The 14,040-nt window shown below is 34.3% G+C and overlaps 1 long non-coding RNA gene across 1 annotated transcript in view; it reads right to left on the bottom strand.

Moving 5' to 3' along the window:
* Positions 1–14,040, bottom strand: part of LOC138702236 (uncharacterized) — a 220,815-nt gene that overhangs the window by 71,087 nt on the left and 135,688 nt on the right. The window contains exon 4 of the long non-coding RNA XR_011332821.1: positions 6,537–6,665. This is a non-coding gene — a long non-coding RNA (uncharacterized lncRNA). The remainder of the gene's footprint in view (positions 1–6,536; positions 6,666–14,040) is intronic.

Below are 14,040 nucleotides of genomic sequence, written 5' to 3'. Positions count from 1 at the left end.
TACTCTAGGACACAGGCCAAAAACGCTGGGCCAGCTGTACCATTAAACAGAAAGCAGACATCAACAATCTATTATCTTAAAAAAAAAAACTAGTTGCATACTGCTCATTAGATAATGATTATACATGCACTGTTGTACCAAAATTTGCATATTTAGTATAAAAAATAAATAGCTTTTCCCTGCGAAATATTGACTGAAAATTATTGTATATACAAATTGATTTGCATTTCGAAGAATTATCTAGGGATTATATGTGGCCCCCGACCGATCATGCTTGTAGTTACTCGCCCTTCAAATAAAATAGTTTGGGTGCACTTGCGCTATGCAATAGAATAAAAAAAACAGCAACCAAATCAGCATTGATGTTTCACCTGTTGATTAATTAGACAACTTGTCTCAATCATAGCTCAGTCAGCCGATGGTCTCTCACGAAGACAGTGATTCAATCGCTGCCACGTCTTTTAAGATTTATAGCAAATGAAGTAACTTTTAAGCAGATCGTCTTTGAATATTTCGATTTCCTCGCTCCTAAAACCCCGCTATTCTTGCATTGGGCTATACTTATTCATATAATGTGACCAAATATAAATAGCCTCTGTGTAATGGAACACGACGTTAATAATGCGTTCTTTACTACTTTTGTTTTTTTATTCTTCATCTCTCTCTTTTCTTGTCATTGTAATTATAATGATGTTAAATAACATTTGCAGCACAGAAGCGTCTTTTAATAAAGTAGAAAGTAGACGTAAAACAGGTTCTGTAGACCGCTATTCACTATGTATCCTGGTAGGTGTTGGACTTATTGCTTAAAAAATTTTTTCTTATTAATCAAATACATCTTCAACATTTTGTTCCTTCCTTTCATAGTCTTCCATTATCCTCCTTTTTCCTTTCTTCTTTATTCTTCTATTTTTCTTCGTCCTCATTTCCTAGTGCCGTCTCATTCCCTTCTTATATCTATTTTCCGTTATTTCAATCTCTTCTCTTCTCTTCTCTTCTCTTCTCTTTTCTCTTCTCTTCTCTTCTCTTCTCTTCTCTTCTCTTCTCTTCTCTTCTCTTCTCTTCTCTTCTCTTCTCTTCTCTTCTCTTCTCTCTTCTCTTCTCTTCTCTTCTCTCCTCTCCTCTCCTCTCCTCTCCTCTCCTCTCCTCTCCTCTCCTCTCCTCTTCTCTTCTCTTCTCTTCTCTTCTCTTCTCTTCTAATTTTCTCCTCTCTTCTAATTTACTCTTCTAATTTACTCTTCTAATTTTCTCTTCTCTTCTAATTTTCTCCTCTCTTCTAATTTACTCTTCTAATTTACTCTTCTCTTCTCTTCTAATTTACTCTTCTCTTCTAATTTACTCTCCTCTTCACTTCTGATATACTCTTCTCTTCTAATTTTCTCTTCTCTTCTAATTTTCTCCTCTCTTCTAATTTACTCTTCTCTTCTAATTTACTCTTCTCTTCTCTTCTAATTTACTCTTCTCTTCTCATTTACTCTTCTCTTCTAATTTACTCTTCTCTTCACTTCTGATTTACTCTTCTCTTCTAATTTTCTCTTCTCTTCTAATTTTATCTTCTCTTCTAATTTTCTCCTCTCTTCTAATTTACTCTTCTCTTCTCTTCTAATTTACTCTTCTCTCCACTTCTAATTTACTCTTCTCTTCTAATTTACTCTTCTCTTCACTTCTAATTTACTCTTCTCTTCACTTCTAATTTACTCTTCTCTTCACTTCTAATTTACTCTCCTCTTCACTTCTAATTTAGTCTTCTCTTCACTTCTAATTTACTCTTCTCTTCTCTTCTCTTCTCTTCTCTTCTCTTCTCTTCTCTTCTCTTCTCTTCTCTTCTCTTCTCTTCTCTTCTCTTCTCTTCTCTTCTCTTCTCTTCTCTTCATATTCACATTCTTCTTTTTTTCGTTATCTTTTTTTCTCCCATTGTTTTCCCTTCTGTCATCTCATTCTTTCTTTCCCGTTTCCTCCTTCTACGCCTCTCTTTCCTTTTCTTGTTTTTTTGTATAATTTTTTTACTCGCCCTGTGTATCTCTCGTTTTTCTGTCCGTACCCGGATCCTATTTGATAAAAAAAATCAATGCAATACAGTAAGAACAAAACTATTTATTGACAATTTATTTTGCAAGTTGGACACTTTTTTTTTCTTTTAATCATTAATTCATACAAAATTTTTTCAGTTTGTTGAACAATTGCAAAATTTTTTCACTCACATTTTGTTGTTCTTCAACAAAGCACCTTAATTCCTGGAAGTAGTCCAAGGCCTGGGCGATAGTAAGCAATGGTGTCTCTACATGTTCTGACACTTCTTTTTCATCTGAAGACGGCGACAATCTGCTCGCGCTATATTGTGGGCCGATTTTCGTAGTTTCGGAACTGAATTACTTCGAATTATCAAAAAAAAATTATATATATAATTACGTCGACCTGGTTGGCGAGTTGGTATAGTGCTGGCCTTCTATGCCCAAGGTTGCGGGTTCGATCCCGCCAGGTCGATGGCATTTAAGTGTGCTTAAATGCGACAGGCTCATGTCAGTAGATTTACTGGCATGTAAAAGAACGCCTACGGGACAAAATTCCGGCACATTCGGCGACGCTGATATAACCTCTGCAGTTGCGAGCGTCGTTAAATAAAACATAACATTATTATATAATTACAGACGATTTTTTAACATTGCGTAGTAGAGAAATGTGAAGGGATCGTGTGGAAAGCTCGAATTATTCACAATTCGAAATAAAAACGTTCTAATTAGACAAGTTCGACTGTAACTTATATTATCTATTATTTCTTTATGTACTGTAGGTATATTTTAATTTATGTTCAGGCTATCTTATTTTACTAATCTTGTTCGTCTTTATTATTATTATTATTATTATTATTATTATTATTATTTCGTAACGTTTAGAGTGTTAGCATCTTCTGACAAATTAAATATAGAGTTATTATTATTATTATTATTATTATTATTATTATTATTATTATTATTATTATTATCTAAGGTTTACAATGTTAAGAGTGTTCGTAACCTCAAAAATGACGAAATTTTGAAATTTTATTTTATTGTCTCATTGCATTCTACAGAATTGAGGGATTACAGTGATATGACACTTATTGTTTTGAAAACTGAAAAGTCTTTTTTTATCTTTTTTTATTTATGTTGCACCTATAAATTGATATTTATTGTCAACTTCGAATGAAGTTTCCCTTACATTTTTTTAACGTATGACTCATTATCTCAGCTTCTATCTAAGATACAAAGCTAAACTTTTTACCACATGTTCTCCATAAGTATTTCCTACTTTTAACACGGGAAATGTTTGTATGTTGGATAGTTTAAATATAAAAAAGTGAATTCCCTCCTTTTTTCTTTCCAAGATTCAGTTTCATAATAAAAAATATTTAATTTGTAACATTTTTATAATAACTAAACGTACTTGTGTCTAAATCATCAACAGGCTTCCTGTAACATGTGGTAAAAGTTATATCTTTCCGCATACGAAGGTCTCTGAGAAAATGGAACATGAACTTGAAGTTTAACATTGTGGAGATAGGCGATTCCGAACCCCTTTAACATCTTCTGAGAAACCAAATACAAATCAAATCAAGTCAACATACGTTTTATAATAATCACTGTGGAAATCCTGTTGATTCTTAATTTTCTCATTTAGCGTTTCTACAAAATTGGACCCAAGGACACACCAATGGAAGTGTTTGGGTGTAAGATATAAATATAATAATAATAATAATAATAATAATAATAATAATAATAATAATAAAGGTGCGCCTGATAAGGCATTTGAGATCTTGTTTAGATCAATTCTTTGCGTGTTCATTTAGAGACTTAGTGTAATTCCTCAAATTTCAGTAACAACATACTTTAATGGAGGACAAAAAGAAACAGAAGAGAAACAAAAAGAGAAAGGGGAGAATGGAGGAAGAAAGGAGCGAGGACTCAAAGAGGAGGTGGTAGAGGAGAGAAGAAAAGTGAAAACAGATGAAGAGGAAGGGCAAGAGAAAGATGACAAGGAAAAGAGGACGAAAAAAAATCAATGAGAAAAAGGAGGGAGAAGGAGATGGAGATAGAGAGGAAGGGAGAGCGAGAGAGAGACAAGAAGCGAATTGGTGTAGAAAAATAAATTGGGGAAAAGAAAAAGAAGGGAGAGAGAAAAGAAGACAATACGAAGGGGAGGGTAGAAACAGATAAGAAAGAGAAGAAGATAAATGGAAAGGAACAAAAAGAGAAAGAAGATATGGACAACAATAAAGAAAAGGAGAAAAAGAAAGATAAGGGAGAAAGGAAAGAAGAGGAAGGAGGTAAGGGAGAAGTGGGAGGATAGAAAAAGGCGATGGTAACTAAAGATAAACGTGCAAAAGCAATGCTGTAATGAAGTATTAGCAGTGGAGATCGCTAACACCCTATCCCAGCCCAGGCTTCACCTCCCATCAGTACATCCAGTCACGTTGTATCGACTAGCACGGCATATACAAATATTGCACACAGTCAGTCGTTTCCAACCTGTTACACTGCTGCTTCCACATGTCAGAAGATATAAATATTGCCAACAAACTGAAACGTTTCTCCAGACACCAGTCTTCCCTTGTCACTGTATCGTAAGTGATCAGTCACAGATCGTACTCTAGAAAATATCTCGCACAATGCGTATGTAAAATAAAGAAGGATAATCCTCACTGCGACCAATAATTGCGAGCACCGGTTTCCCATATTTCAGTTGTCGGTTTGCCACACGTGTTGTGTGGCGATGAGGTTGTACACCACTGAATTGGAACACAGTCAAATTTGATTAATGTGTAAGTGAATTTATTTGGTGGAAATTAAATCAATATCTATGGCTATTGCAATATAAACTATGGCACTGTTCGAAATTTTTTTTTTTACTTATGGCCTCCAGAATATATATATATATATTTTTTTTCCCACTGAAACCTCCTCACATAACCCTCGCCCTTTTGTAAAACTGCCGCCCTTCTTTCTGAAACAAGACTCTAGGTTTTCCACCATTATTCTGTTCCATTCTTACTTTTAGCGGAATTCAAAATCGTTGTATGTTTCTAGAGCTTATAAATTGGTAAGATGATCATGATGTTGCTTACTTACTTGCTGGCTTTTAAGGAACCCGGAGATTCATTGCCGCCCTCACATAAGCCTGCCATTGATCCCTATCCTGAGCTAGATTAATCCACTCTCTATCATCATATCCCACCTCCCTCAAATCCATTTTAATATTATCTTCCCATCTACATCTCGGCCTCCCAAAGATCTTCTTCCCTCCGGCCTCCCAACTAACACTCTATATGCATTTATGGATTCGCCCATACGTGCTACATGCCCTGTTTATCTCAAACGTCTGGATTTAATGTTCCTAATTATGTCAGGTGAAGAATACAATGCGTGCAGTTCTGTGTTGTGTAACTTTCTCCATTCTCCTGTAACTTCATCCCTCTTAGCCCCAAATATTTTCCTAAGAACCTTATTCTCAAACACCCTTAACCTCTTTTCCTCTCTCAAAGTGAGAGTCCAAGTTTCACAACCATATAGAACAACCGGTAATATAACTGTTTTATAAATTCTAACGTTCAGAATTTTTGACAGCAGTCTGGATGATAAAAGCTTCTCAACCGAATAATAACACGCATTTCCCATATTTATTCTGTGTTTAATTTCCTCCCTAGGATCATTTATATTTGTTACTGTTGCTCCAGGTATTTGAATTTTTCCACCTCTTCAAAGGATAATTTCCAATTTTTATATTTCTATTTAGTACAATATTCTCGTCACGAGACATAATCATATACTTTGTCTTTTCGGGATTTACTTCCAAACCTATTTACTTGCTTCAAGTAAAATGCCCGTATTTTCCCTAATCGTTTGTGGATTTTCTCCTACATATTCACGTCATTCCCATAGACAAGCAGCTGATGTAACCCGTTCAATTCCAAACCCTGCCTGTTATCCTGAACTTTCCTAATGGCATATTCTAGAGCAAAGTTAAAAAGTAAAGGTGATAGTGCATCTCCTTGCTTTAGCCCATAGTGAATTGGAAACGCATCTGACAGAAACTGACCTATACGGACTCTGCTGTACGTTTCACTGAGACACATTTTATTTAATCGAACTAGTTTCTTGGGAATACCAAATTCAATAAAAATGTTGCTAGTGATGTTAAATGTTGAAGGGATGGTGAAAAAGGCGACAAATTAATGTGAAATGTCTAAATGCGCAAAAAAGCCTTGCTTCCATAACCTCTTGTTCTCTGTAAAATTCTCAGAGAATCCGTCTTGAAGGAAATCTTAATAGCTATAAATTGAAACACTGTTAGATGTATAATATTACATATTATTAATTATTACGAAGACTAGGAAAGAAAGAAAAATCAGAGGTGGTGGTGGTGGTGGTGGTGGTGGTGGTGGTGGTGGTGGTGGTGAAGAAATTATAATTGAACTGTACGTAATATTTTTGTTGTAACAAGCTGTCACATATCTATCGAGTTATACATTAAATAATATTGTAGCCTTACGTAATGCTTACCATGTGAATACGAAACTGCTCCGCTTATCCACACAGTGAGTTTATTTCCCAGCTGTCTCGTAGCAAACAGTTCTCTTGCAGCCTGTAGGTGGAGCCACATTCCCAAGAACGCTGACTGCCCATGCCCTGCTAATAGAGGAAACATCATGTAATGTAGACAGCTATCTATACATACTGCTGCAAATGTTCCTCATTTACACATTTACTCGTACATTCTTGACAACTCCGTAAAAAGTTGCAGCTAGTTCACTGAACAACAAGAATTTTGCTCCGACTTAAAACAATATGCCGCACTTCGATTATTGTGACGTTTTGTTAAGTGACCTAAGTTCTGAACTGTCAGTCAAGTTACAGCGAGCTCAGAATATGTGCGTCAGATACGTGTGCAACATCCGACGATATGATCACATATCACCGTCCTTCGCAAGTCTTTCGTGGCTCCGACTTAAAGAACGCAGAACTTTACACTCTTTGTCTTTATTCTTTCGAATTCTGCACACCTCAACACCAAATTGTCTTTCGTCTCGTTTTTCTTATCTATACTCTAACCACGACCTAAATACCAGATCACTTATCTGTGGCACGCTAAGTATACCTCTTCATAGAACATCTTATTATTCATCATCTTTTACAGTATCCACCTCGAGTCAATGGAATTCCTTGTCACAAAGTATTAGGGGCTGCAAGACAATAAACACCTTTGAAAACACCTTAAAAGATAACCTTATTAGCATTTCACTCCAATCATACTGATTTAAACTATCACTGACTACATTGATACTTCTTTCTTTAGACATCATCCTGATAGTGCTGTATTTTCAAAATTGTCTCCTAATAATCTCTTTCTATTATCTAATATTATTTGAAATATATTAACATTCTATGTATTTTAGCTTAATTCTGCTACACAGTTTATTTCAGTGTTTAATTAATAGTTCATAGTATTTTGTTGTTTAATTCGTATATAACTCTTGTATATATGTAACTCTCGTCTAAATCAAATTGTTGAATTCTTTGTAAGTTCATGCATATGTATAGACACTTTTTGCTGGTTGAGTGGAAGAGAAGGCCTTACGGCCTTAACTCTGCCAGCTAAAATAAATCATTATTATTATTATTATTATTATTATTATTATTATTATTATTATTATTATTAATATGTCCCTTTACTTAATACCAGTTTTACAAAATGAAATATGATTTTTGTATTTTAAAAATCCATACTTTACATTTTTATGCAACATATAATCAACTTTAATAAGCTGAAACGTGAAAATATGCAAATATATGCAACATAAAATTTGGTTTAATAAGCCTCAATGTTGATGATTCGTGGAGATAATTAATGAGCAATAATTATAACTAGGGACCGAATTTTTATGTAATATCAAGTTGTGAAATATGTACATATTTATGTAAGAAAAATAAGCTGAATATGTACCAAAATATGTAAAATCATGAAAATATTTAATATCATTATCTGCGCTGGTTTGTATTGTTAAGTCTAGATATTTGCAGTCTGGTACAATTTTTCATTTTCTCTTCTTCATGACGATTTCTACTATTTCTGGTGCACTTTCGCCGTTTCAGAGTATCATCATTTCTGTCTTGTTCACATTTATATCAAATTTGTTTTTATTGTACCATTTTACCATGATCTTTATTGTTTCCTATAACTTTTTAAGATCTTTAGACCCTACTACTATGTCGTCCACTTATGCGTATGAGATTATTCCCTCCTTGATTTTTACAATAAAGAGCAGTTGTATGAGAAAGGTTGCCTTTTGTTTCATATTTACAGTGGGCGGTATTGGGTGAGTGCCTCTTTTACTTCCTGGAGCTTAGATGTTACGTTTCGTCCCGAAATATATTCTTTCTCGGGTAGGTAAAAAGGCTTATTTCAAATTGTAAACTTCCCCAGCAGCAATTTTCTTTTTCCTTTTAAAGAAGTAAAAATGAATAAAACCCCTAAATATGTAGATTTATGTAATACCAAGCCATAATATGTAAAGTGGGGTAAATATTTAAAAATATGTAGTATCAAAGTTTAATATATTAATGGTAATTACAAGATTCACAAAGATTTGTTATTTATATGCGGTTAGGTTCAAAGCAATATAATATGTAATTACATAAAAATCCGGTCCCTAATTATAACCAATGGAAAAATACAGGGACATCATTTTATTTTTACTTCAATTTTTATCGTACCTGAGTTTTTTAATGTACTTCACTCCCACCCCTTCTACTAACGAAGTTCCAACTGTCCTCCACACAGAAACAAGACCACGTACTGAGTTAGTGAGTATAGTACGTTTCAGAAATATGTTTGCGTTTTCCAGTGACGAAAACTTCCAATATTGAATCATATATTCGCACAGGTACTGTCGTCCGTTTGCCTACGTCGCATCCCGATTTCCCCCACCTGCTTCTGCTCGCTCCACTGTAAAGACTAGTGGCTGGGCTTCCTTAGCTCTTTTCTGAAAATATTAATTTCTGTTAGGAATTAATTGGACGTCTACGTAATATTATGCAACTGTTTAAAATAACTTAAATAAAAGGGCCTCGTTAAGTAATTAACTATCACGTGATTCCCCCCCTTTCTACGATCCTGCGACATAACCACTTGGACGGACAATAGGTAGCATGTCTTAGTAATTTTATCTGTGCGGGTCGGGCAGAAGTGAAAACTGAATTTACAGTACGTAATGTACTCTTTTATAGAATAGGTACAGAATTATTTCAACATGAGTTACTAAATATGAAGGACGAAACTGGTAATTGGAATTAGATGCAATAGTCTATAGTGCGATAATAGGCAAAAAAGATCTGAAGCCTGTATCGAGATGAACGGCCACCATTTTCAAAAATGTGTTTAAATATCCATATTATGATTATTTTTCAATTTAACTTCATTCTCTATATTGTACGCTAATGTGCTGTAGACAGTATAATATACGCTGCGTGATAAATACGTTCGCATGAATAACTCAGTTTGTGAGTAAAAACACTTATTCTTAATACAGTACTGTATTTTGATTAAACAAAACCTAATGAAAATTATCAAACTCAAAATCGCGATATTTCCTACTTTACGTAAATGGATGAACTACTTTTCTTCCCTCTTATACCTAGTGAAGTGATTTGTTTGTATTTTACGCCAGTACCATCGAACTCCAGTCGTGGAAGGAGGTAGCAAACGGTGTTTCCGGGTCTCAACCATTAATCCAAAGGTATAGCCAAGTTAATATTAAAAATATTAGTAAAAATAAAATCATGTCCCTGTATATGCAAATGCATGAACTCCCTGGCCCTACTTATGACTTGTAATAGCGTAAGTCCTTTTGTTGATCTTTCACCGTTTCAGAATTATCGAATCCCTTCAGTGGGACGCCGTATTTCGAAGTTAGACAAGTGGTTAACAGGCTATGAGCTCTCGCTTAGAACACCAGTTCCGTAAACCTTGCAAGCGTGACAGATCGCCTATATTTCTAAGATATTTCTCCCTTTCAAGTGTCCCTCTGTGCCTGAAGGTTGATGAAGAAGAAGAAAAAGAAGTGTCTCACTCACTCACTCACTCACTCACTCACTCACTCACACTGCGATGTCAGTATTAATTTGTCTGTGTCTTCTCTCTCCTTTATGGAGGATAGAGTGACCAGGTTCACATCGATAAAAAAGAGGATACAAAGCTTAAAATACGAGGACATTGCTAAAAAAAAGTACACATCTAGGTTATTTCATAGTAAAAGTGTGTTAATATCTATTTTATTACAAAATAATTATGATAAAACTTAATAATAATTTTAAAGTTAGCTAAATATGAAAGTCATGGGAACTATAATAAAATTATTAAAGGGAACAGATAATATCTATTGAGATTTACATTCACGCGTCGATTTACTAGCTACCTCTGAGCAACGACCATAACAAGGAGGAGCAAAGGAAGTTACAATAATAATAATAATAATAATAATAATAATAATAATAATAATAATAATAATAATGTATTTATTTAATCTGGCAGAGCTAAGGCCAGTAGGCTTTCTCTTCCGCCCAGCCAGACTCTAAATCTAATTGAATACAATTGCTTACATAGTTATTACATTAATATCTAGACCGTAAAACAACATGAAAATAAATAATGAAAGTTGGATAAGTAATATTAGTGTGACAATAATAAACATTGGTAAGAAATAGTTATAATAATAATAATAATAATAATAATAGTAATAATATTAATAATAGTAGTAGTAGTAGTAGTAATAATAATAATAATAATAATAATAATAATAATAATAATAATAATAATAATGAGATAATTTAGATATTTATTTGTGATATATATAACCATTAAACATTGAGAAACCTGAAACAGCTATTATTCTTAACAAGAATTGTTAGAAAAATAGTTCGTTAGTCTATTCTTAAATTGGTTTGATGTCTGACAGTCCCTGACATTACTCGGTAGGGAATTCCAAAGCCGAGGAACAGCCACAGTGAAAGAAGATGAATATGAGGATGTTCGGTGGGAGGGAATGGATAATATTGAGGAGTGTTGTGATCGTGTGTCTAGGTTATGATGGGTGGATAAATTTTGAAAACGAGACGCAAGATAGACAGGAGTGGAGAAATGCAATATGTGAAAGAGAAGGGAAAGACAGTTGATTTTCGCAAAGAATATATTCCGTCGATGCTGCTGACAACTACAGGCAAGTACTTGAAAAGGCGTCAAATCTGATAATTTCAAAATATCAGGCATACAAGTTACGAAAAGGAGGACATTTCTTGATTTTTTTAAAATCCGCCCGGAACCCGGACAGAGGCCTAAAAAGGACGTCTGGTCATCCTAATGGAGGAGTGACCTGAGGCTTATTGTGCTTACCACTCCTGTTCTGTTGTAGCCGAACGACCGCGCTCTTGTACAAGCACAGCACTCTGCACCGTGGAGTTAACCCCTGCTATGGGTGATGATAATATATGTGAATTAATGATGGCGAAATGAGTCCGAGGTCCACTATGGAAAGTTACCAAGCATTTCTGCTTCAATTAGTTAAGGAAAAACTTCGGAAAAAGCCCCAACCAAGTAACTTGTCTCAATCAGGATTTGAATCCGGTCCCACTTCGCTTCATGGCTAGATATGCTCACCGTTACTTTATAGCAGTGGACTTTGAGTAGTAATTCCTGACCATTATTTTATATCTTATTGAACGTAATTATCCGTTGTAGTGTAATTAAACAAACAAACACACCCATTTATATAAAATTTCGATAGCAACAGCAAAGGTAGAGACAATATTGTGGTTGGCAAGATCGAAATTCGTGGTGTGGAAACAAAATTTGCTCTAATTTGAATAGAAGTAATGATGTTTCGTTTAATTGAATATTTCAGTTAATAATGCAAATTACATTTTTGTATGCATGAATCATTTTAAAATGCATTGAATATGTTAGTATTGTATGAGTTCCCTTAACATTCGAATTTATTTTATTTTTTTATTTGATTGAACCGTGTTGTCCCCTTTCTACAGCCACTAGTCAAGAGGAGGGTGGTTCCCATTTCGATCCCAACAACAGAAAAGGGAAGCTTTTCATGATATGAAAGCAGAGTAATCCAGAATATCGAAAGGCATACAATTTACTTCAAGGAATATGGATCCTATAAATCATTCTATCATTACTAGGGCTAGGATATTGATGACCTATAAATCATGAAAAAATGTCCTAAAACAATGCATTTATAAACTAAAAATCTTAAAAAAATGCGCTTAAAAATGTCCTAAAAATTGATCTTACATAATTGCCTTATTAGGAATACTAATATTTAGACTTGTAATTAAATTAAATTCTGGTACCAACATTCAAGCTTATTTAATTTTACATAATTTTTCTAAGTAGTACACTTTAATTATTTTACCAAATGTAGTTCCATGTAGTCCACCACAAGGCCACTCTTATCCGGAACTAGCAGGTATAGATGAGTCTATACTGAAGGGGTGGTTGGACTAATCCATTACGTGGGGTGCAATACGTTAAAGTGACAATATTTGTGTCGAAAAACGATCAAAATAATATACAAAATAATGGGTATTAATTGAAAAAATATGTAGAGAAAATGTCAAAGGAAATAAATAATATTTTTCATTAATCATGGGGATTTATGGCCAAAATTAATTCAAAATACCCCAAAAAAGACCGAATAAAACAAAAAATGCTCTTATGAGTTATAAGAGGTAAAAAATGCAAAAAAATGACCTAACATGTTTTAAAACACTACGTTTATCACATAACATATAAATACTAAAGCAGCAATGTTTCTGGCTTACTAGAAAAAAGATGCAAATTCATCAAAATCCTAGCCCTAATCATCACTTTTCGAGAATTATGAATCAACTTTAGATAAACACAGCTAGCGACAATTCCCTGACACATGGTCAGTAAGGCGCAAAGATATCTCCTCTTAAGACAACACAGGATACAAAGACACTGCCCCTGTGTTTAGCACATGAACAAATTCACCTTGTAATACTCGTACAGTACAGAGCAAACGCAAAAGATATAGGCTACTATCTTGTCCTGGAAAGAGAGAGAAACATTTTCATTTCCCTGCCCAATATTGAACTCGGGTCCACTGGACAGTAAAATATGTATAATTGTCCTTTATCTTAATGCAAACTTAAAATTGTCATGTCCACAAGCTTGAAGCGATAATCCCAATAATGGAAACTTGAATAAAAATTAAAAATTCCAACCTATTGTTCTAATTCCTTCAGAAGTGTTAAACTCAGTCCAAGCGGGAGTCGAACCCACGCCCGAGCACAGCTCCGGATTAGAAGACAAGCGCCTCCGCCGACTGAGCTACGCCTGTGGCTAATAGTTTATTGAAGGAATAATTCTGCAGTGCTTGGGAAAAGTGGCATAAGTCAGTTTCCACCAACATTTTTTAAAATAATTTATTGACAACTTACGGAACATCTGCTCGCTTGGGAAAAGAGACGTAAGTATTTCTCCCATTACAGTAATTCATACAGAAGAAAATCACATCGACATAACCGGTGTGAAGACAGTTTTTCCTTCTCGTGTAAAATTAACATTTTTGGCTTACGCACTTTTCCCGAGCACTACGGAATTCTTGTTGTAAGAATTCAGAAGATATTCCTAGTTTCGAGTGTGTGATTAGAATAGATAATCAGGCAATCAAATGAATTATTTATTTCTTGTGAATCCCTAACTTAGTATCTTTTTTTCTCTCTTTATCACATTTTCTCTTTCAGTTGCTCGAGTATAACTGAAACGCGTATTTTGGTGAAATGTAACATTTCCAAAAGAGATCGATGCGGGCGGCGTAAAAATTTAAGAACTTTGAAAGATATCTTGAGACGAAGTTAAGCGGTTTAAATTGCACATACCATACTTCTTTGTCTCAAATTTTAATCAGCAACTGCATAAATTTAAAAAGATTTGAAGATAATGAATTCTGTCGATGTCATTGAAATTTTGAAA

This window comes from Periplaneta americana, chromosome 6 (genome assembly GCF_040183065.1).
Source record: "Periplaneta americana isolate PAMFEO1 chromosome 6, P.americana_PAMFEO1_priV1, whole genome shotgun sequence".
In the NCBI taxonomy this organism is placed as follows: domain Eukaryota; kingdom Metazoa; phylum Arthropoda; class Insecta; order Blattodea; family Blattidae; genus Periplaneta; species Periplaneta americana.
The sequence above is the reverse complement of the archived record's forward strand: the minus strand, read 5'-3'. Positions and strand labels throughout refer to the sequence as shown.